Source organism: Odocoileus virginianus, chromosome 2 (assembly GCF_023699985.2).
Source record: "Odocoileus virginianus isolate 20LAN1187 ecotype Illinois chromosome 2, Ovbor_1.2, whole genome shotgun sequence".
Taxonomy (NCBI): Eukaryota; Metazoa; Chordata; class Mammalia; order Artiodactyla; family Cervidae; genus Odocoileus; species Odocoileus virginianus.
In genome coordinates this window covers 29252254-29275535 of record NC_069675.1, presented here as the reverse complement: position 1 = coordinate 29275535, position 23282 = coordinate 29252254, and the positions used below count along the sequence as shown (strand labels likewise).

The following is a 23282-nucleotide window of genomic DNA, read 5'->3' as shown; positions in this document are numbered from 1 at the left end:
TCCCAATACTGGCAGACCCCAAATCCTCTTTTTAAAACACTTCACAAAATAACAGTACACAGCAGACAATTCAAAAGCCTTACAAGAACCAGGCAGGCAACAAACAAGTAAAGCTGGTCTTCTGTAAGAAAGATGGAGACTGCTAAAAGAGGGCAGTTACTTATAAGTTTCAGCCAATCACAGCTATGAAACCAATGCTGCCACAATATTCATTTTCTTCCAAGGGACAAAAGAACTCTAGATTTTTGTGTGAAATGTACCAACATTTAAATATTGGCAAATATGAAACAAAATTTTTTTTTTAATATTTCAAGCCCAACAAAACACAGCTGGAGATAAAGGTTGCAAACTTTGGCTTACAGAAATGATACTAACATTCCAATAAAGGGCCCCTACTGTCCTCAAAATTGAATAATGGTTGTCTTCAAATTCAAAGGAAACAATGAACAATTTTCTCATTACGTTTTCTTCAAGCTTTAGCACCTGCTACCATTAGTCTGCTGGCAATAACAAAAATGCAAGAAAAAATAGAAAAGGAACATTTGATAGTCACCTCAAAACTGCTTCACCTTTTTTTGGTTGTGATCAACAGTTGTGCTCACACCATTTTATACTATATACCTGGTTACATGGTCAAATTTTCTGTTCCTAAAATTGTTTCTAGATTATATGATAGAATCAAATACATTAATATATCTGTTCTTTAGCAAAAGAATGCCATGAGACTTCAGAAAAACCACGGGCCTAATAAAATCTTTAGCACGGTGGCTGACAATTCCATACAAAATCTGGCTTCTGTTTGCACCTATTTCACGCCACCCAAGCTTCCCGAATATCCAGTGCTCTTTTACTCCTTTATGTCTTAAAATGCATTTCAGGCTCTCCACCCTGTGTTTCAGAGGCTCAAAGTTCTCTCTCCAGGAGCCTTCCTTGAATTATTTAACTTTTCCAATCATGCTCCTCAGCATCCTATTTAGAGTCCTATCACAGAACCTGGGCTTCCCTGGTGGCTCAGACATAGAACTTACTTGCTACTTCTGATTATTCACCATTATTTGCTTACCTTTCTAATTCAGGCACTAGACCAGTAGTTTTCGAACTTTTGATGCTATCCCACAATAAGAAATACATTTTTATAAGAGAACCATGACATGCTCACATATATAACTGAAACAAAATGAAATAACACTTTTACCCTTACCACATACAGTACACTGACATTTACTATTTGGTAGTATTTTTTTTAAGAAAAATTGGTCACAATTTACTATATTGATCCTCTACCATCCATTTAAGAAATGCTGTACTAGAATATAAAACCTCATAAGCAGAACAAAAATACGTTCATTTTTATGCTCTGCCACACACCATAACATTTAGTAAGCAAATGTTTAAATGAGTAAATAAAGCAGCATTCTGTACTAGAAAAGTAAAAGAGTAATAAGGCTTTGAAGTCAAGCAGACCCCATCACCTACCAACTTACTTATGCTGTCTCCGACAAATGATTTCATCCCCTCACATCCCAAGGAATAACACTACTTGTTTAATTCACTATGACAACAAAGTAGTGTCCTTCATATCACAGAATGTGCTAAATCGCTTCATTCCTGTTTGATTCTGTGTGACCCTATGGGCTGTGGCCTGTCAGACTCCTCTGTCCATGGGAGTCTCCAGGCAAGAATACTGGAGTGGGTTGCCATGCCCTCCTCCAGGGGCTTTTCCCAGCCCAGGGATTGAACCTGTGTCTCCTGCACTGGAAGGCAGGTTCTTTTACCTCTAGAGCCACCTGGGCACAGCATAAGCATTGTACAAATATTAGTTTGCTTTCTCTAACCTGTATTCTTCCTTATTTTTTCCTGGGAAAGAAACATCTATCTCATCCTGGCAAACATCCATTTTTCAAACACTGCAGGTCACAGCACAACAAATATGAAATTTTAAAATCTGACAGACCTGGGTTCAAACACCCAGCTCGGTATTTACATAATTTCTGTTTCTTTACAAGAATAAAATATGTCCTGCCCAGTCATTATGGATAATTAGATATTCATGTGTCTAATATAATACCATGTCAGAACATAGCAGGCACTTGATAAAAGGTAGGAATTGTTACTGTGATTATTAGTAAGTGTTGCTCACTCAGCATAGATGAAGAATTTAACCTGAACTTTTAAGGAAGAACTGGACAGAAAAACAGGGCAGACAGATGGAACAGTAAAATCTCAATTTACAAGAAATCTCTTCCCTTTTTCCTGTATTTCTCTTTTAAGACAAATAAACCACAAGAATGTAAGTTTATCAATTTCCTCAATTCTCTACTTCTAAGGTTATATAAAAAATTCAGAATAACTGTACTCTGTGTCAAAATTCTAATTTAAATAATAAATTATGCTTAGTCAGCTGAACATTATAAAATGTGAACAGTGTAAATGTATTAGCAATGCATTTTAGAGAGAATTTCAATAAGAGTTCAATGTAAAAATGCTTTTAGTTAACCCAGTTAGATAGAAAAAATTAACTGAAATTCTTACTTAACATATCTTTCAAACCATTTCTGAGGGGGGAAAAAAAAAACCTCTAAGTAGCAAAAGCAGCAAATATCTATGAAAATACAATCAAGAAGTCAAGAATTTTCTTATACGATGTGCAAACTTGATAAGATATGAAGATAATTAATGATAATTAAACTATTCTACTAACTTAATAGTACTACACCTACTTGGAGAGAATCAAAATAACTCTCCATTATTCATGTTGGTAGCAAAAAGATGGCTATTTTAATAGTATACATATTTAACTTTTACAATAACAGCATATTTCTACATGGCTACTTAGCTTTATTTAGCCTTTTAGGCTTACAGTAATACTATGTTTACAACTGTCAATGAAATAAGACCTATACAGGTGAGGGGATAAATTCTATTTTACGTTCACATCAGGCTGACTCCAAAAGAATAGAATGATGTCTCTTGTTCACCAAAAGAGATATACTTTAATACAGTAGATGTTCGATATACTTAAATACAGCACTTAAATACAGTAGATGCTCAATAAACATCTGTCCAAGTTTAATGTTTATTTATGGACAGGAAAATTAGGTTGAGGGAAATAAAAAATACACAAATCAAAATTAGGTCAAGGCCTTGAGCGTGAGCCTTGCTTGGCAACTTGACTCCAAACAGCAGAGTATAAATGGGTGGGGAATGAAACCTGACAAAAACCACAAACAAGCAATCAAAGCCTGTTCACATTGTCAATTTTTTGTTGTCAGTATGTACCCTTGATATGCTGTGATGAGAATGGCACTTCACCTCTGTCGTCTTCCTCCCTAAAACCCATTACCCATGTCTACTCATGAGGAAAACATCAGGTAATTTTCAATTGAGGGATGTTCTATAACATTTCTGACTGGTACTCCTAAAAACTGTCACAATCATCAAAAATAAGAAAAATGTGAGAAACTAGAATTCTGAAACAGAAGAAGGACACTTGGTAAAAACAAATGAAATCTGAATTAAGTATGCAATTTAGTTCATAGTAAAGTAGCAACTTTGTTTCCTTAGTTGTAACAACTGTACCATAGTAGTGTAAGAAGTTAACAATAGGGTAAACTGGGTGAGGTATACTCTATTGTCTGGCTACTTTCTGTAATTGTAAAGCTATTCTAAAACCAAAAGTTTATTTAAAAAAAAAGGGCAAGGCAAATAAGAAATATATGAATCAAAATCCTTTGGAAATGAATGGTGATAAACATTCTTTTGGATCCTTTATATTTGGTAGCACTCTCACAAAGTGACCTATATGCAGGTCAGGAAGCAACAGCTAGAACTGGACATGGAACAACAGACTGGTTCCAAATAGGAAAAGGAGTACATCAAGGCTGTATACTGTCACCCTGCTTATTTAACTTATATGCAGAGTACATCATGAGAAACGCTGGGCTGGAAGAAGCACAAGCTGGAATCAAGATTGCTGGGAGAAATATCAATAACCTCAGATATGCAGATGACACCACCCTTATGGCAGAAAGTGAAGAGGAACTAAAAAGTCTCTTGATGAAAGTGAAAGAGGAGAGTGAAAAAGTTGGCTTAAAGCTCAATATTCAGAAAACTAAGATCATGGTATCTGGTCCCATCACCTCATGGGAAACAGATGGGGAGACAGTGGAAACAGTGTCAGACTTTATTTTTGGGGGCTCCAAAATCACTGCAGAGGGTGATTGCAGCCATGAAATTAAAAGATGCTTACTCCTTGGAAGGAAAGTTATAACCAACCGAGATAGCATATTAAAAAGCAGAGACATTACTTTGCCAACAAAGGTCTGTCTGGTCAAGGCTATGGTTTTTCCAGTGGTCATGTACGGATGTGACAGTTGGACTGTGAAGAAAGCTGAGCGCTGAAAAATCGATGCTTTTGAAATGTGGTGTCAGAGAAGACTCTTGAGACTCCCTTGGACTGCAAGGAGATCCAACCAGTCCATCCTAAAGGAGATCAGTCCTGGGTGTTCACTGGAGGGACTGATGCTGGAGCTGAAACTCCAGTACTTGGGTCACCTCACGCGAAGAATTGACTCATTGGAAAAGACCCTGATGCTGGGAGGGATTGGGGGCAGGAGGAGAAGGGGACGACAGAGGATGAGATGGTTGGATGGCATCACCAACTCGATGGACATGGGTTTGAGTAGGCTCCGGGAGTTGGTGATGGACAGGGACACCTGGCGTGCTGCGATTCATGGGGTCTCAAAGAGTTGGACACAACCTACTGACTGAACTGAACTGAACTCATACAGTGGAAATTAAGGTTTTGAACAAGTCTACAGTATTAATTATGAAGTCACATATGACCAAAGCAGATGCTCCTGCTTTTGTTTTCCAAAGCATCATTCTTAGGCCTCCACACTTCAATTAGTAACTCTGTAACAAAAAATTGTAACATTAGCTGTCACCTCTATATTGAATGAATTATCTCACACCTCTAATCTCTAGTCATTATGGATTATATTCACCTTGATATCTTCTACTCACCTTACACTCTAACTAAACTCACCATTCTTGATTATGCTCCCTTTCCAAACCTCATTCTCAAAGTTAGTAACTAGCCTTGCACAATGGTGTCAAATGAACCTTCCTCAAATAAGGACTTTATCCCCTCGTCCCCAGGCTTAAATGCCATCTTCCTTTTTTTTTGGGGGGGGTTAAACCATATTTAAATTCAGAAGTGATGTTTGCAAGGCCATCCAATTGGTTATTCTTTCATACCCTTCATGCATACTTTCAATCCATCTCTCAACCTTGTAAGTCCTGCCTTTCCTTTATTCAGAAAATAATCAAATACTCACTAAGCATCTATCTGGGGGCAATGGGGGGGGGGGCTGGGGAGGGAGACTCTTCTGGGTGGTCAAAGACTTCATAATTTTCTTGGGATGAAGAATAGGGACTCTGTTTTTGCAAGGCTATAGCCTTTGTTCTGATAACAGTGCCTGCCAAATGGTAGGTGCTTGAAAACTACTTATTAAAAAAAAAAAAAAAAAACAAGGTAGTATAGAATGCTGCAACCCAAGAGAATAAGACTCTTCTGTTGGAGAGGTGGAAGGCAGGTCTAAAATGATTCCAAGGCTCTCAAGACAATTAACATTTTAACCAAGCCTCAAGTTTGAGTAGATTTTCAGTGGTTAAGAGGATGTGTGTAGGTGCATTTCCAACAGAAAAATGTATCAGCCAAGGGAAAAAGAAGTAAATTGTTACACCACGTTGAAGTAGTAAATAATGAACACTTCCTGTGGAAGATAAGATAGGAGAAGACTAGGTCCGAATTTCAGAGACTCTTGAGAAGAAATTTGATATTACTCTTGATACAAGGGGTTTTGGTTAATAGAGTGATATAATCTTTAGGAAGATTAATCTAGTGGGACTAACATGAAGGTAAGACTTCTGAAAGCAAAAACCTTAATTTCTTCAAGAAGCTATCCCTCTATCTTACTCAAACCTTCCAATTTCCTTTTCAACTCTTACAGTACCTGCCTGCATCATACAATTTAACTCCTAATTATATCATCTCACACTGTAAATTTTTTTTTTCACACGTATTAATCATGTTTCTTCAACCCAAGAATAAGGATCAAATCTTAAAGCACTTTTTCTTCCCTAAGAAATCAACAAGGAATTGGGCCCTTTATTCTGGAGGACCTTTTTGCAAGTATGCAAAAACCAGGTGCGAAAATGACAACAATCCAAAAGCAAGACACACATATACAAGCTGCCACAAGAACAAGATTAATCCTTGTTTGGATGGCACTTTGTAAAGTTTCATTTCATAGCCACATCCCATAACTATTTATGTAGCTATCTCCCAGCATATGTTTTCAGTGTTTCCTCCATTATGTAAGTACTTTTTCATCTCATTTAGTTTTCTTTCTCAACTATGCACTGGTTTCAGTGGTCACCATACATATTTACTTCTCAATTGCATTGTCTTTTCTGCATTGAAGCCTCTCCAATCTTTTTAGCTATTAGCTTCCCTGAAAACCATTATTATGGCATATTAAAATTCTAATAAATGGTGCTGCTGTAACTTCACATAACTCTAAATGTTTCCTGTGGTTTAGCACTCTTCAAATAAAAGTGATGCAAATAAAAACATGTGACAGAAATAATTCAAATTCATCAAAATATTTACAAAATTTAACATGATGAAATCAAAGATTTAATCAAACTTAAATTGTTTCTATTGATACCTAAATTCTGAAAACTCCAAACTGTCCAAATATCTATCTTCAACCCTTTTTAACTTATCTTACTTTAAAATAATTTAATACTATATTTATTTTGCTTTTTGTTATTTTTGATCTTCAGCCCTTGGTCTCTTACTTTTATATATTTTAAAACAATTTCATTTCTTTAAAATCCGGTGATGTTAACATATATACTAGCTATTAATACTTTCCCTTAAAAAAGAAAAGGTGCCCATGCACAAATCAAACAAAGTATTTTATCTCTAAACAAGTATTTCCACTAGTAATACATCTTTTCAGGTTATAATGAAACTATCAAAAAGAAATCCTCCAGAATGAGATTACTTCTGATTACATTAGAAACTTATTAACCACTCTGAAATTCAAACGGATTTTCCCCCCACCCCTCGAGTTGAGAAACTCCATAATGTACTCTTCTGTTCACCATCACTTCTTAATGGTACCTAATACTGCTTAGATTTTAAATACGAATCATCAAAACAGAAGGCACCTTACACGGACTGCAAGCAAACAGGGAGAAGTCGACTTGGTTGGAACAGAGAGAGAACAATTCAGCTTTGTCCACTTCCCCATCTCAGCAAACACCAAAATGTGGGTCCAAAGCAACTGCAGGGCTACAAAGCCCCCGGCTGCCAGTGACGCCTCTGCTCTAGCGGTGCTAGGGCACTCAATTACACCCAGTCGGCCACGTGGCTGTCACAGTCAGAAGACAGGATTAACAGCGTCAACTAACCTGGAAATAACAATCGACCTCTTCCCACAACCTGAGTTGGGGTGAAAGAAAGTTGTGTGTCATTTCCTTGCACGCTAAGCCTTTTTTCTAAAAACAGAACACGAAGTCCAGGGGCTGCTTTAAAGAGACTTTAAAGCAGAAATCAGGTCCCGGAAAATTCCCGAGAGGGTGCCCCCAGTGAATTAAGACACGCTAACTCTCGTGAGCGGCGATGGGAACAGAGGCATTCTGCAAAGGGGCAACAGGGTGGAGTTGAGTAAAATGGAGCACTACACACATGGACGGCTTTCCCCTGACTCCCACCTTCTTCCCGGGTTCCAAACTCTCGGCTTTTGCAGCGGGGCGAACTCAAAAGAGCTGAGGGACCTCGCACACGCCCTCACGACCTCTCGCCTTCCCACTAAAAAGAACTGAAGGGCAGAGATAGAGGGCCCAAGAGAAGCGGCGAACAGGAAGTGTCCATATTGCAGAGCAAACATTAACTCCCACCCCGAGACAGCACCCTCGGCGGACCCTCGGGCGCCCGCTGGAGGAAGGGCCAGAGCGTGCCGAGGTCGATCACCCCCACATCCGGGACCCAGCCCTGCCCACCCCAACGCTCGGCCGCCCGGCTGCTCAGAGTTCACTGCCGGCCGCGCCCGGCGCCTCCCCGGGCTCTACTTGGCCCGGCACAGTCAGTCCGCCCGGGACCGGACGACAACTCCACGCCCGGCACGTCTCGCTGCACTTCAAGCCGGGGGAGGGGGTTCCGGCAATGACTCCCGACGGGCTTGGGGCGCTTCCCTCAACAGTAGATTCACCCCGAGTCGAGCCCGAAGAGTCCTCGGTGCCACCTCCAAGCCTTTCCGAAGCGCCAGCAACACTAACCCCAGTTTTCGCCGTGGACACCCGCTCCCGGGACGTCATTACACCCCTCAAGAAAAACTCCTAACTCCTCACCGGGCCGCACTATCCTCAGTTCGCCGCCCCCCGGGAGCCCACAAACCACCCAAGCCACGCGCAAGGGAAGACTCCCCTGGCGGCGCCAATTCATCACGGGACAAAAATGTCCGGGCGCGTCACGGGACAGCCGCCTCCGCGCCCCACGCCCGGCGCCTGCCGCACGCGCTGTCTCCGAGCCCGGGAGCCGCAGCGCGGCTCGGGGCGGGGAGCACGGAAGCCGGGCGGCGCCGGCTGGGGAAGGCGCCGCTCCGCTCGGGACTCACCGTCAGCTCGGCCGCCGCAGCGGAGGGGCGAGGGATGGGTACGGGAAGACACAATATGGCAGAGCACCACAGCTGCTCTCGGCCGCTTCCAGTAGCCACCTCCGGGAAGACGCGGCCACGATCAGGCAGCGGCAGCTGCGGTGGCGGCCGCAGCAGTACCACATCCCCCTCCCGTTTGCTTCCTCTCCTCCCTCCGCCCTCCCCCGCTGCCATGGCAACGAGGCGCCAAGGAGATTAGCCCCGCCTCTCCCTCCAGTCCCCGCCTCCAGCGACTCCTCGGGAGGGGGCTCCGCCAGTCCCTCCCACTCCCCCTCCCACCTCCTACCCGAGGCCCAGGCCTGGGAACCCGCAGGCTGCTGAGGCGGCGGGTGGCGGAGGAAGAGGGAAGCGGTGTCCGGAAGGGCGGGGCTGGCACAGAAGGCAGGGAGGTGACGTTGTGAGCCAGTCAGGTTTCGGGCTGTGGAGGGGCTGGGGAAGGCGGGAAAATGGAAAGGCCTCGCCTGTCTGGGAAGGACCTATAGGAGTGAGGCGGGGCGCGGCGCGGCCGCTGAGTGGCCGAGATGGGGAGGGGGCGGGACGCAGCTGGGCGGGGCGAGGGTGGCCGCCAGGCTGGTAAGTCAGAGAAGCTAGTGCTGCGACTGCAGCGGCTGCCCTTGGTAACCCGAGCTCTGTGTGTTTCCTCAGGAGTTTTCCGCCATTGGCCAGGCTTTAATTGAAAGAGCTTTAGAAACGGTAAAGCACTAATAGAAATTTACAGTAGTGTCACCCTCGCTTGACTGAAAGTTTATGTGGAAACTAAGCTCAAAATGTCTGAGATTTTTTTTTAAAAAAGGGCTTGGGAATCAGACCCAAAATTTAATAAGGAGCTCCAGAACGCGCTCTAAGTGCTATGGACTGGGCTAAATTCTTTACACGGTTACATTGTTGTAACCGTAATGCTAAAATAGTATTGCCAGATAAAATTCAGCTGTGTCTAGTTAAAGCCGAATTTCAGCATAAGAATGTTCCAATTGAGAACATTCCTTGTTTGTTTTGTTTTTGTATGAAATCTGCCAACCCTCTCCTAACTCCTATTAATTCCCACTTTACAGTTAAGGAAACTGAGGCATAGAAAAATAACCTGTCAAAATGGGTAACTGACACAAGGCTCCATTTTACCGTTACCACTTTGATCCTTATAATTAAAATTATGAATTCCTATACTACATCTTCAAAAACTAGAGTAGCAATACCTACCTCACAAATGTGTTGAATGGATTTTTTTTTCCCATTTATTTTTATTAGTTGGAGGCTAATTACTTTACAATATTGTAGTGGTTTTTGTCATACATTGATATGAATTAGCCATGGATTTACATGTATTCCCCATCCCGATCCCCTCTCCCACCTCCCTCTCCACCCGATCCCTCTGGGTCTTCCCAGTGCACCAGCCCCGAGCACTTGTCTCATGCATCCCACCTGGGCTGGTGATCTGTTTCACCCTAGATAATATACATGTTTCGATGCTGTTCTCTTGAAATATCCCACCCTCGCCTTCTCCCACAGAGTCCAAAAGTCTGTTCTGTACATCTGTGTCTCTTTTTCTGTTTTGCATATAGGGTTATCATTACCACCTTTCTAAATTCCATATATATGTGTTAGTATACTGTAATGGTCTTTATCTTTCTGGCTTACTTCATTCTGTATAATGGGCTCCAGTTTCATCCATCTCATTAGAACTGATTCAAATGAATTCTTTTTAATGGCTGAGTAATGTTCCATGGTGTATATGTACCACTTGAATGGATTTTTAAAGAAATAGACGTGGACGGTAACTGAGGCACAGTAGGTGCTAACTGAAGTTCATTTCCTTCCTGAACAATGAACAGTATATGAGCCAGGTTCTAAGTATAAAGTGGGCAGAATATGAAACAAGCTGCCTGCTGACAACAAAACAAGCCAAGCTGTGGGGATGATAGAGATACAGAAGAATTATAGGAATCACCATATATAGTAACAAAAATGGAAATGTTCCCCTCATTCCACAGATGAAAACACTGTTTATATGATTTGTTCAGTCATCTACTAGTTCCACTTGCTTTTCATTACACTGTCCTGGAGGGCCTCATAGCTGCATTCAGAGTTAGAAGACCACAAGGCAAATGTACAACATGCTTCAGTTGAAGTAAGAGTTGCTTTGGTTTCTCCCTTCAGTGCAATCACTGTTGCTCCCTCAAGTGGGCAAATTCAAGGAAGTTTTAGAGGAAAAGTGTAGCAGAAAGGAAAGAGAGGTAAGCAGGACGTTTGAGAGAAGATGGCTTCTGGGAAATGACAATCTTCTCAGACCTCAGTCTTGTTTTATCTCTGCTGGTCATTGTCGTGGTGGCCACTGACATAGGTCTTCATCTCCCTACAGATTATTGTACTAATGTTTTACTTGAAACATGGAACTTTAGTTTCTCTTTTTCCTTCTAATCTGTTTTAAACCCAGATGACCAAACAATCCTCAACTCCAGAAGAATTACAGAATGAGAACTGGAAGTTATATATACTTTAGAGATATTTCATCTAGGAGCTCAATCTATCATAGATGGGAAAACAAATCCAGAAAAATGATGTAACTTGTCAGTGGTCAAATAATGAATCTATTGCATCTACATTCAGTAAGTTTTCTCTGCTTGTCCTCTCTACTGATTGATTCACCCCAGAGAGGCTGGCACATTTAAATAATCTCTGTGGGTGAGGCTCATGTCTCTTAGGAAATCTATCACACTTAGTTCAGAGTCCAGGGACACTTGTATACTTAGCGGCTATTTTAGAGGACTTTGAACACCTACCAAGGAAAATCTCTGATTAAAAATAACCATGATTCAGAGTGAGTAGCTTTTCCCCAGGAGCTTACAAGAGTAAAAAGGCTAAGAAACCAGAGCCTAACTCTTTAGGAAAATGAGAATCCTGGCATTTAATATCTTCTGGGTGGTGCAGTGCTAACAGGAGACACAGTCTTGATCCTACTATCGGGAAGATCCCCTGGAGAAGAAAATGGCAAGCCTTTCCAGTATTCTTGCCTGGAAAATTCCATGGACAAAGGAGCCTGGTGGGCTACAGTCCATGGGATTGCAAAGAGTTGGACACAACCGAGCACCTAAGCACACAGCACACACAAAGCTTGTATTCTTCTTTCTCCAAAATATTTTACAGGAACATTGTCATTAATAAACTTTACTGAAGACAATTTTTAAAAGTATATTGTTTAAAATGTCCTCATGTTTAGGTTAAAAAGTGACAGTGATCTCAGGTGGCCTCAGCCTACAGCAGCTTGAAGCAGAATTTCAGTTGCCAGCCAGAGTTTGAGGTCAGACAGTGTCAGGGAAAATGCTGAATCCTAGCCACTAGACCACCAGGGACCAGTTTACAATGACAAGCTGTGTAGAAATGAATTTCCACATAGAGATGGAAAGTGGTGAAGCAAGAAAAGTATTTATTAGGAGAAAAGAGAATACAGTATGTTTGGATAGACACATGGGTGGGCTCAGAGAGAGTCTCACTCTTTTGGTGGTTTGACTCACTTCTATAGGGCCTATCTTCCAGGTTTCCTTTGACCAATTTTCTTGCTTTGCCTGGTTCTGAGTCTGTATTTGGTATATATCAAGATCCTCCCTGTGTGCACACATACATCTCTAAGCCAAGATGTATTCTAGTGAAGAGGCCCATGAGTAGTTGATGTTACTTACTATGAGGTGACACCCTCTCCCATTTTGACTTCCAAGGAGTCTTTCTGCATATGTGTAGTTAGGGAGGTCCCTTCCTCCATCATTCTGCTATTATGGAATTTCTGTCCACAGAGGAGAAACTGTTCAGTCTGGGGCCCATCTATCTCCTGCCTCAATAGAAACTCAAACATACACATTTATATTTTAAATGCTTCCCTGATAGCTCAGTTGGTAAAGAATCTGCCTGTAATGCAGGACACCCTGGTCTGAGTCCTGGGTCGGACTGAAGAAAATCCCCTGAAGAAGGGATAGGCTACCCACTCCAGTATTCTTGGGCTTCCCTTGTGGGTCAGCTGCAATGCGGGAGACCTGGGTTTGACCCCTTGGTTGGGAAGATTCCCCGAAGAAGGAAAAGGCTACCCTCTCCAGTATTCTGGCCTGGAGAATTCCATTGTCTGTATAGTCCATGGGGTTGCAAAGAGTTGGACATGACTGAGCCACTTTCACTTTCACTTTCTTTCATTATTATATCATGTGTATTTAACAAAAGACTTTTTGATCACGAGTTGGTGAGTCCAAAAATAACCATTTTACCTACAAGGGCTCTAGACTTCAAGCCCCCTTGAGGTCAATTATCTTGTCTTCTTCATCCTTATAATGTAATTTCTTAGAATAGCTTTCAGAACAGAGATGATGTTTAGTAGTGTTTATCAATAAAAGAAATAACTTTCCTCAAATGATATCAGAACTAGAATACAACATTGATAAATACTGGTCTGCCACTTTGACACAAAAGTCAAAGTGAGTGAAATTACAATTGTGAGTGAAAGTCTATTTTTTTTTCCTTTAAGGATCTTTTTCAATGTACTTATAAAAGCAAGTACCAGAATTTCCATGGTGGTCCAGTGGTAAAGACTTAGATCTTCCAGTGCAAGGGTTTGATTACTGGTTGGGAAAATAAGATCCCACATGCCATGCAGTGCATTCAAAAAAACAAAAACAACTACCTATGTTTAATTATATCTACACTTGTATAAGCCCTTATATTGACAGTAATTTGGACCAATCCTTTTACTGAGGACACTAGAAAAACTCAGCAAAGTATTTAAAAAAATAATTCAAAGGCATCAGAGAGCTCACAGGATAGGAATTACCAGGCTATGAATCTGAAGAATGATGGAGACCCAGGGACATCCATTTATCCATTCCATAGAATGTAGCTAAGAGGATGAGCAGGGATGAGAGACAGTGATTAGAATTCAGGGTGTACTAAGGAGGGAGGAGGAGAGCTCTGTTGAAGCTCCTGTTGGACTAGGAGTCCAAATGGCTACATCCTAGAAGTAAAGTGGTGACATCTCATTTTCAAAGCATTTAAATCCTGAGGTTGGATTAGGATAATTCCTTTGCACTAATGTCCCCAAGCACTTGGTGGAGGCAAACTAAAATCCTACTTGGAGTAAAGTAATATGTTAGGCCTGAAGTCATCTCAACAAATAATTATGCAAATACAGTTTTTAGTACACAATTAAAAATAAATCATACAAAGAAAGAAAAACAAGCAATAGAAAAAAAAGACACAAAAGGGGTTGAGATAGTGAAATCATCAAACACTTAAAAATAACAATGCTTGCTATATATAAATAAATAAAACACAAGATTTAAAATTTAGGCAGATAACCAGAAACTGGAAAAAAGAATCAGGAAATTCCCTGACAGTTCAGTGGCCAGAACTACATGCTCTTACTGTGGAAACCCAGGTTCAATCCCTGGTTGGGGAACTGAAATCCCACAAGCCTGGTTCAGGTCAGTCCAGTCACTCAGTCATGTCCAACTCTTTGTGACCCCGTGGACTGCAGCATGCCAGGCTTCCCTGTCCATCAGCAACTCCTGGAGCTTCCTCAAAATTATGTCCATTGAGTTGGTGATGCCATCCAACCATCTTATCCTCTGTCATCCCCTTCCCTCCCACCTTCAATTTTTCCAAGAATCAGGGTCTTTTCCAGTGAGTCAGTTCTTCGCATCAGGTGGCCAAAGTATTGGAGTTTCAGCTTCAGCATCAATCCTTCCAACGAATATTCAGGACTGATTTCATTTAGGAAGGACTGGTTGGATCTCCTTGCAGTCCAAGGGACTCTCAAGAGTTTTCTCCAACACCACAGTTCAAAAGCATCAATTCTTCAGTGCTCAGCTTTCTTTGTAGTCCAACTCTCACATCCATACGTGACTACTGGAAAAACCATAACTTTGACTAGATGGACCTTTGTCAGCAAAGTGATGTCTCTGCTTTTTTAACATGTTGTCTAGGTTGGTCATAACTTTTCTTCCAAGGAGCAAGTGTCTTTTAATTTCATGGCTGCAGTCACCATCTGCAGTGATTTTGGAGCCCAAAAAAATAATGTCTCTCCTTGTTTCCATTGTTTCCCTATTAGCCATGAAGTCATGGGACAGATGCCATGATCTTAGTTTTCTGAGTGTTAAGCTTTAAGCCAACTTTTTCACTCTCTTCTTTCACTTTCATCAAAAGGCTCTTTAGTTCTTCTTCACTTTCTGCCAAAAGGGTGGTATCATCTGCATATCTGAGGTTATTGATATTTCTCCCAGAAATCTTGATTCCAGTTTTTGCTTCATCCAGCCCAACATTTCTCATGATGTACTGTGCATATAAGTTAAATAATCAAGGTGACAATATGCAACTTTGATGTACTCCTTTTCCTGTTTGGAGGCAGTCTGTTGTTCCATGTCCAGTTCTAACTGTTGCTTCTTGACCTGCATACAGATTTCTCAGAAGGCAGGTCAGGTGGTCTGGTATGCTCATCTCTTTCAGAATTTTCCACAGTTTGTTGTGATCCACACAGTCAAAGGCTTTGGCATAGTCAATAAAGCAGAAGTAGATGTTTTCCTGGAACTCTCTCGCTTTTTTGATGATCCAACAGATGTTAGCAATGTGATCTCTGGTTCCTCTGCCTTTTCTAAATCCAGCTTGAACACTGGCAGTTCATGGTTCATGTACTGTTGAAGCCTGGCTTGGAGAATTTTGAGCATGACTTTGCTAGCGGGTGAGATGAGTGCAATTTGTGTGGTAGTTTGAGCCTTCTTTGGCATTGCCTTTCTTTGGGGTTGGAATAAAAACTGACTTTTTCCAGTCCTGTGGCCACTGCTGAGTTTTCCAAATTTGCTGGCATATTGAGTGCAGCACTTTCACAGCATCATCTTTTAGAATTTGAAATAGCTCAACTGAAATTCCATCACCTCCACTAGTTTTGTTCTTAGTGATGCTTCCTAAGGCCCACTTGACTTCGCATTCCAGGATGTCTGGCTCTAGGTGAGTGATCATACCATGGTGTTTATCTGGGTCACGAAGATCTTTTTTTGCATAGTTCTTCTGTGTATTCTTGCCACCTCTTATTATTATCTTCTGCTTCTGTTAGGTCCATACCATTTCTGTCCTTTATTGTGCCCATCTTTGTGTGAAATGTTCCCCTGGTATCTCTAATTTTCTTGAAAAGATTTCTAGTCTTTCCGATTCTATTGTTTTCCTCTGTCTCTTTGCATTGATCACTGAGGAAGGCTTTCTTATCTCTGCTTGCTATTCTTTGGAAATCTGCATTCAAATGGGTATATCTTTCCTTTTTTCCTTTGCCTGGTAGTGTGGCCTTAAAAAAAAAAAAAGCAGATGAAAATTTTAGAACCCCAAAATTTACTAACCTGTTAACATATTAGCAGAGATATAAAATTAGTGAACTAGAAGATAAGTCAGAAAAAAATATTCATTATGAAGCACAAAGAAAAATAAGAAAGGAAAATATAGAATACAGAGGAAGAACATAGAAGATATCATAATGAAATTTAATATGCATGGAAATGGAATTCTAGAAGGAAAGAAAAGACAATATTGAGCAGAAATAATATTTCAATGAATGAATCCTTAGCAGGATAAAAAATGTTTTTAATTGACACATAAACACATCATGAAAAACACCACTAAAATTCAAACACAAAGAAAAATCTTAACTACAGCTAGAGAAAATAAGAATTAACCTTTAAAGAAACAAATTAGACTTATGACTAACTCTTTAATAGAACTATCTTAAGCCAGAAAATGATAGAATTATAACCTCCAAGGATTAAAAGCAAATATTTTAAGAACAAAGGTGAAATTAAGAACTTTTCAAAATAGTGTATTTGTCACCAGCAGATTGACAATGGCATTCTTCAGGCAGAAGGAAGTGATCCCAGTTGTTAAACAAGACATACATGAGGAAACAAAAATCAACCAAAATAGCAAATATGTGAGTAAATCTATCTGAATATTGATACTGACTATTTACATCGATAGTAGTAATGTCTTCTGTATTTAAAAATACACAGAAGTGGTAAATGAACTTCCCAGGTGGTTCATGGCAAAGAATTCACCTGCCAATGCAGGAGACGTGGGTTCAATTCCTGGATCAGGAAGATCCCATGGAAAGTGAAATGGCAACCCATTCCAGTATTCTTGCCTGGGAAATCCAGTAGAGAAGCCTGGCAGGCTGTAATCCATGGGCTCACGAAAGAGTAGAACATGGCTAAACGACATAATGGTATATATATCAGGAGAGGGGAAATGGAATCAAGTGTTCTAAAATCTATGCATTGTCTAGGGGAATGGAAAAAGGTGCAATTAATAATAGACTAAGAATACATTTTGTAATCACTAGAATAATCACTAAGAAAATAAAGAGAATAATATATACTATGTGTATTAGTCAAGTTTTCCCAGAGAGAAAGAACTAACAGAATGTGGGTGGTGGGGAGCGGAGAGAGAGAAAAAGAGAGAGATTTATTTTAAGGAACTGGCTCAAGTGATTATGGAGGGGTTTGGAAGTCCAAAATCTGCTGGATATTCTGGCAGGCTGGAAGCCAGGGAAGAGTTGCAGTTTGAGTCCAAAAGCAGTATGCTGGCAGAATTCCTTCCTGCTCAGAGATCAGTCTTTGTTTTATTAAGGCCTTCAGCTGAATGGATGAAGCTCACCCTTGTTATGGAGGGTAATCGGCTTTACTCAAAGTGCATTAATTTAATTGTTGATCTTATCCAAGAAACACCTTCACAGAAGCATCTAGAATAATGTTTGACCAACTATTTGGACACTATAGTACAGCCAAAATGACACATAAAATTAATCATCACATCATACAATTTCCAACCTAAAAGGAGAGAGAGAATGGAGTAATAAAAGGTAATCAATCTAAGTGTGAGAAAGGAGAAACATGGTAATATGTAATAGGTAAGACAAATAGAAAGTACTTAATAAGATGATGGATTTAAACTCAAATATCTCACTGATTACATTAAGTGAAAAGAGCTCATAATTTAATGAAAAGGTTTTTTTTTTTTTTGTTACCTATTGCTGTGTGACAAACTACCCCCAAATTTAGTAACTTTAAACTACCACCATTTTATTCTATTTCATGATTCTATGGGTCGGGAACATGGATAGGACACAAAGGGAATGGCTCATCTCATCTGTGGGTGATTTCTGCTGGGGCTAAAACAGCCCAGATAGCTTCACTCTCATGTCTGGTACCTCAGTTAGGATGGACCAGCTTAACTTAGATCGTATGTATAGGACACCGGTTCTCACTGTTGTTTGGATTCTTTGATTTTTGTACAAATAGTTTCATGACTTCCTTTCCATGTGCATCTCCAAATAGTCTCTCCTGGGAGAGAGGCAGATTTCTTCTATGCAAACTCAGAGCTTCCAGAAGGATTAGGCTTGGAACTAGCACACTGGCACTTCTGCCACATTCTACTGGATAAAGTAAATTACAGGTCTATACCAGAGCCAAGGGGGGAGAAATAGTTATGGACATAAATATTAGGAGGTGTGATGAGTCTGGGGCCACTGGTCCTTGTAACCAGCTAGCACAGACTGTCAGGCTCAACAAAAATTCAAAATCCAACTACATGCTGTTTAGAAGGGATATATCTAGACTCTAAAAATGCAAAAGATCAAAAGAAAAGGGATGGAAAAAAACTGAACTATGAAATACTACCAAAAGAAAGCTAGACTAGATTAAGTAGACTCAAACAAAAAGTAGTACTAGAGATAATGGGAGAGTCTTCATAATGATAAAGATTTAATTGGCCAGGAAGATTTGTTTAAATACTAAGTTTGTGTTGTTCTAGTAATGTAACCTCAAGGCACATAAAGCAAAAATAACATGGAGGAATACAAATTTACAATTTTGGTGGAAGAGGGTAACATATTCAGTTACTGATAAAATAAGCAGACAAAAATTTCAGTAAGAGTATAGATTTGAACAACACTTTTAGCAAAACTGACTGTAAGAGCATATTGAGGCCATTTCTATAATCCTTTGCATATAAACAAATTCATCACTTACATTATTTCTGTTTGGGCTCCTGAAGCTGGAATGGACATCCAAAGATCCTAAGCCTTCATGCTGGTTGGAACATATCTATATTTTACATATCTGTTTACCAGTGTATACCTTTACCTCATTCATTAAGTCAACATATAAAGTTGACTTATAAAGTTCCTGCTTGTCATATACATATAAAGTTCCTACTATATGCCAGGTATTATACTTAGCACAGAGATGAAAGCTATAGTTAAAATTACAGACAAGCAAATCAGAAATATAATTTGGTACTATAAGTGCAGTGATAGAGCTGCACATAAGAAGTAGTGGGAACCAAGTCCTAACTCAGCCACAGATGACGCCTGAGCAAAATGACAAATGAAAAGAATATGGAGTAGAAGTGACATTGTGGGGGTAGGCAGCGGCGAAGCCTGGCTGTGTGAGAGATGACTCTGCAAGTCAGAGAACTGCCAGTCATTTGGAATGTCTAGAGTGTAAAAGATTGATTGAGATAGGGGTTATCTAGTTGCAAGAAGCAGAAATTCATGCCAGCTGGCTAAAGGAAAGGAGGGACGAGTATAAAAATAGGCAGGGATTATATGAGACACAACTGTGGGAAGCACAGCCAACTTTGCAAGAACTCTCCTTCCCCACTGCTCTCTCTCATCTTGGTGTTTCTTCACTTTAAGTCCCTCCACAGACTGGCTTCTCTGCTTGTTTTCCACTTGCACGTGTCCTATGACTGTCTCAAATAGTGATCCCAGTTCTCCAACACTGGCCCCTTCCCAGTTTGCCCAACTTTACTGCTTAACAACCCAGTTATTACTTAACTCAGCCTCAGGGTTCCAACTCCAAATTCCCAGGGACTGTAATCTGACTGGTACTACTTCAACAAGTATAGTAGATCAGGGGTCAGCAAGCTACAGTCTGAGGCGGGGTTGGGATGGGAAGAATCTGTCCTGTCTTGGGCTTTTAAAAATATGTATATTTAATTAATACATTTATTCAGGTTGTGCAGGGTCTTATCCCTGTGCCTGGGCCTTCCCTGATTGTGACGAGCAGGGGCTACTCTCGAGCTGTGGTGCGAGGGCTTCTCACTGCAGGCTTCTCTTGCTGCACAGCACAGGCTGTAAGGCACGCAAGCTTCGCTAGCTGTGGTGCGTGGGCTCAGGAATTGTGGCTCTGAGGCTCTAGAACTTAACCTCTAGACCACCAGGGAAGCCTGTGTCTTCTGCTTTTAGGGTACAGCCAAACACATTCATTTTCATGTTGTCAGTGACTGCTTTGGCATTTACAAGGACAGTGTTGGGTAGTTGCGACAGAGGACATATGGACCACAAATCCCAAAGCGTATACTGTCTAAACCTTTCCAGAAAACTTTTCTGACCTCTGCATCAGACAGTTGGATGTGGAGATACGGGGCTGTATAGGGGCTTGAGTGGCACAGGGTAGGTGGGGGCAGTCAGCTCTGGTAACAAAGTTCTTCTGAGAGGGGATAACCACCCCCTACCCCCCACCCCCACATGTGGAAAAACGATAATGTGGAGAAAAGGCAGTCTAGGAAAAATTGGGGAAAAGGACTATTTAAATGTTCTAGCACAGGAAAGAAAATAATCAGTCTAGGTATGTGCTCAATTTTTTACACAAAGGATGGGAGAGTGCAAGACAGTTACTCCTTAGTCTGGAGAAGTTCATTAAGATGCTAAATTTAGAAGAGCATGTCACAGTAACTACCTATAAATAACTGACTTGTGGCAAATTTCCCAGACCCTCCATAGTTAGCTCTTCCTGAGATGAATTGGCTGAGGCAAAGTGTGTACATATAAAGATTTTTGAATGCATGTCCACAAGGTTATATATTTACCTTTCAAAAGAAGGTTAAACCATCTTAGAGCTAATTCTAGTCCTTGCAACTCAAAGTGCGATCTGAGCTCACTCAGTGTCATTGGCATCACCAGGGAGTTTATTAGAAATGGAGAATCTTAGGTCCCACCCCAGACCCACTGATTAAGAATTTGCATTTTTTAAATATTGCCCAGATGATTCATCCACATGTTGAAGTATGAGAAGCATTGAATTAGAATAGTAGCTTTTAGATCATTCAAAGTAGAGCAGTTGTAGTTTTTTGGGGTTTTTTTGAGTGAAATCTTACATGGAGCCCAACTCTATCAACTGATCAAAGTATACCTTCTTTTGTTGACATGCAGAGGAGGACTGAAAAAGCCCAGGCATTTCCATCTGATGTTCCCCCAGTACACAGTTTGAAAACCCACTGATCTAACATAATGAATGGAGGTAATATCAGAATCTTCGGGGCCAACCTCTGTCAAACTCCCAGGCCCTCTTCCACTTCCACCTCACTGAGAATGTCTACTACAATGAATCCCTGTTAGTGATGGAATATGTCCTGCCTTGAGAGAGTTGGAATTTTTAAAGACTTTAAAATCACTGACCTAGATTCCTTCTCTCACATTAAAGATGGGGAGACTCAGGCTCAGAATATGACCAATGAAACTTCATTAAAATATGGCCACATTTAAAACTTCACTGATTGCTAACAAGAGGCTGCTATGGGCTGATATCTGTGGCCCCTCAAATTAATCTATTTGACCCCTAAAGCCTAAAGTAATGGTTTTAGGAGGTGAGAACTTTGGAAGGTGATTAGATCATGAGAGAAGAACCCTAAGGAATGGAATTAGTGCCCTTATAAAAGACCTCTCTGGGCTTCCCTGGTGCCTCAGATGGTAAAGAATCTATCTGCAATGCAAGAGACCCGGATTTGGTCCCTGGGTTGGGAAGATCCCCTGGAGAAGGGAATGGCTACCCACTCCAGTATTCTTGCCTGGAGAATTCTACGGACAGAGAAGCCTGGTGGGCCACAGTCCATGGGGTTGCAAAGAGTCAGGCACGACTGAGCAACCAACACTAAAAAACCTCTCAGAGTTTCCTTGTCCCTTCGGCCGTGTCAGATTACAGCAAGAAGATGATAATCTATGAACCAGGAATATTCTAACCAGACACTGAACTGTGGGAATTTCCAGACTCCTGAACTGTAAGAAATAAATGTTGTTTGTAAGTCAGCCAGTCTATTATATTTTGTTGGAGCATCTGAAATGAAGAAAGACAGAGATAGGTCTGAAGCTTCAGTCATTCTCAGAAATAAGAAAGTGCTAAAATGCCATTTTCTTTTTTATATAGCAGTGAAGTAGAGACAGTGTGTGCAGTTTTAAAAGCCCTAGATTTAGACAGGCTCAGACTTGAATCTGGATCTGCTACTTCCTAGCCCAGGCAAAATAGTTCAACGTTTTCTAAACCTCTTCATGACTGATATTATTTTTAAATAAACAACTGAAAAGTCAACCTACTTCAGTTTTAGAAATTGCCTAATGTAAAAAAAAAAAAAGAAGAAGAAATTGCCTAAAATGATTGCATGTGTGAAGGCAGATAAAACCATTTTCCACTGCTAGAAGAGTAAAGCAAATTTATCTGCAGTAAATAGAGTTTCTTCAAAATTAAATGCTGCAGTTGTGGAAATAGTTCTTGATAAATGAAGCATATGTTTAAAGAAGGCAGAGGGTATTAAAGAGATTCCAAATTATAGCATATGCAACATTTAGATCTATAGCAGTGTTGCATTTAGAGTCAGGTATTTTTAGGAACTATGGTCCATTGCCTCACTCTATCTTCTAGATTGTGGAACCCCCAAACTTTGGAGTCATCCCTGGTACCTCTATTTCTTTCGTAACTTCAAAATATGTCTAGACTCTGAGCCCTTCTCCCCGTCTACTGCCGCCACCTTGGTCAAAACCAGTCACCCCTCACCGAATGACTTAGCCTCCCAACCCTCTGCACCTACTCTTGTCCCCATGCGGTATTTTCCTACCACAGCAGTCAGATTAACCCTCTTAAAAACTGGCAGTTCATATTACCCCTCAGCTCAGAACTACTCAATGGCTTCCCCATTTCACTTAGAAGAATGCTTAAGTCCTAATAGTCCACCAAGTCTTTCATCATCTCACCCCATCACTAGCACCCCCATTGCCCTCCCTGCTTTTGTTGACAATGCCGGGCACACCCTGCCCTATGACCTTCACTCTTTGCCTGAGATGTTCTTCTTCCAGATATCTATTTAGGTAACTCTGTCACCTCCTTTAAGTCTTTGATTGAATTTTGCTTTCTCACTCAGACTTGCCTTGGCCTTCTAATTTTATGCAAAAATTACCCCAACCATATTCCAGGAATTCCAATCTCCTTTCCCTTGTTGTATTGTACTTTATTTTGTAACATACTAGATAGCTGGTTTCTTATATCTTGCTTAAATCTTCACCCCTCCACCACACACACACACACACACACACACTCACACACACATGAATGTAAGCTCCAGAGAGGCAACGGCCTCTGTTTTGTTCATTGATGTGTTCTAAGCATCTAGAACACTGTTTGACATATATACACACTCAACAAATATTTGTCAAATTAATTAGTTTTGTAGTCACCAGTTTTGTGTGTGTTTGTTGCACTGCCTTATTTTGAA

The 23282-nt window shown here is 40.8% G+C and overlaps 1 protein-coding gene across 5 annotated transcripts in view; it reads right to left on the bottom strand.

Moving 5' to 3' along the window:
* FOXN2 (forkhead box N2) overlaps positions 1-9036 on the bottom strand; it is a 55545-nt gene extending 46509 nt beyond the window's left edge. Inside the window, exon 1 of one of the 5 annotated variants that reach the window (XM_070478032.1) lies at positions 9016-9036. The gene's annotated coding sequence lies outside the window, so the exon portion shown is untranslated. Of the gene's footprint in view, positions 1-7242; positions 7366-7788; positions 7892-8690; positions 8891-9015 lie in introns of those variants that run through there. The other 4 variants (XM_070478010.1, XM_070478027.1, XM_070478016.1 and 1 more) reach the window with 4 other exon arrangements.
* Positions 9037-23282: the final 14246 nt, after the last annotated feature.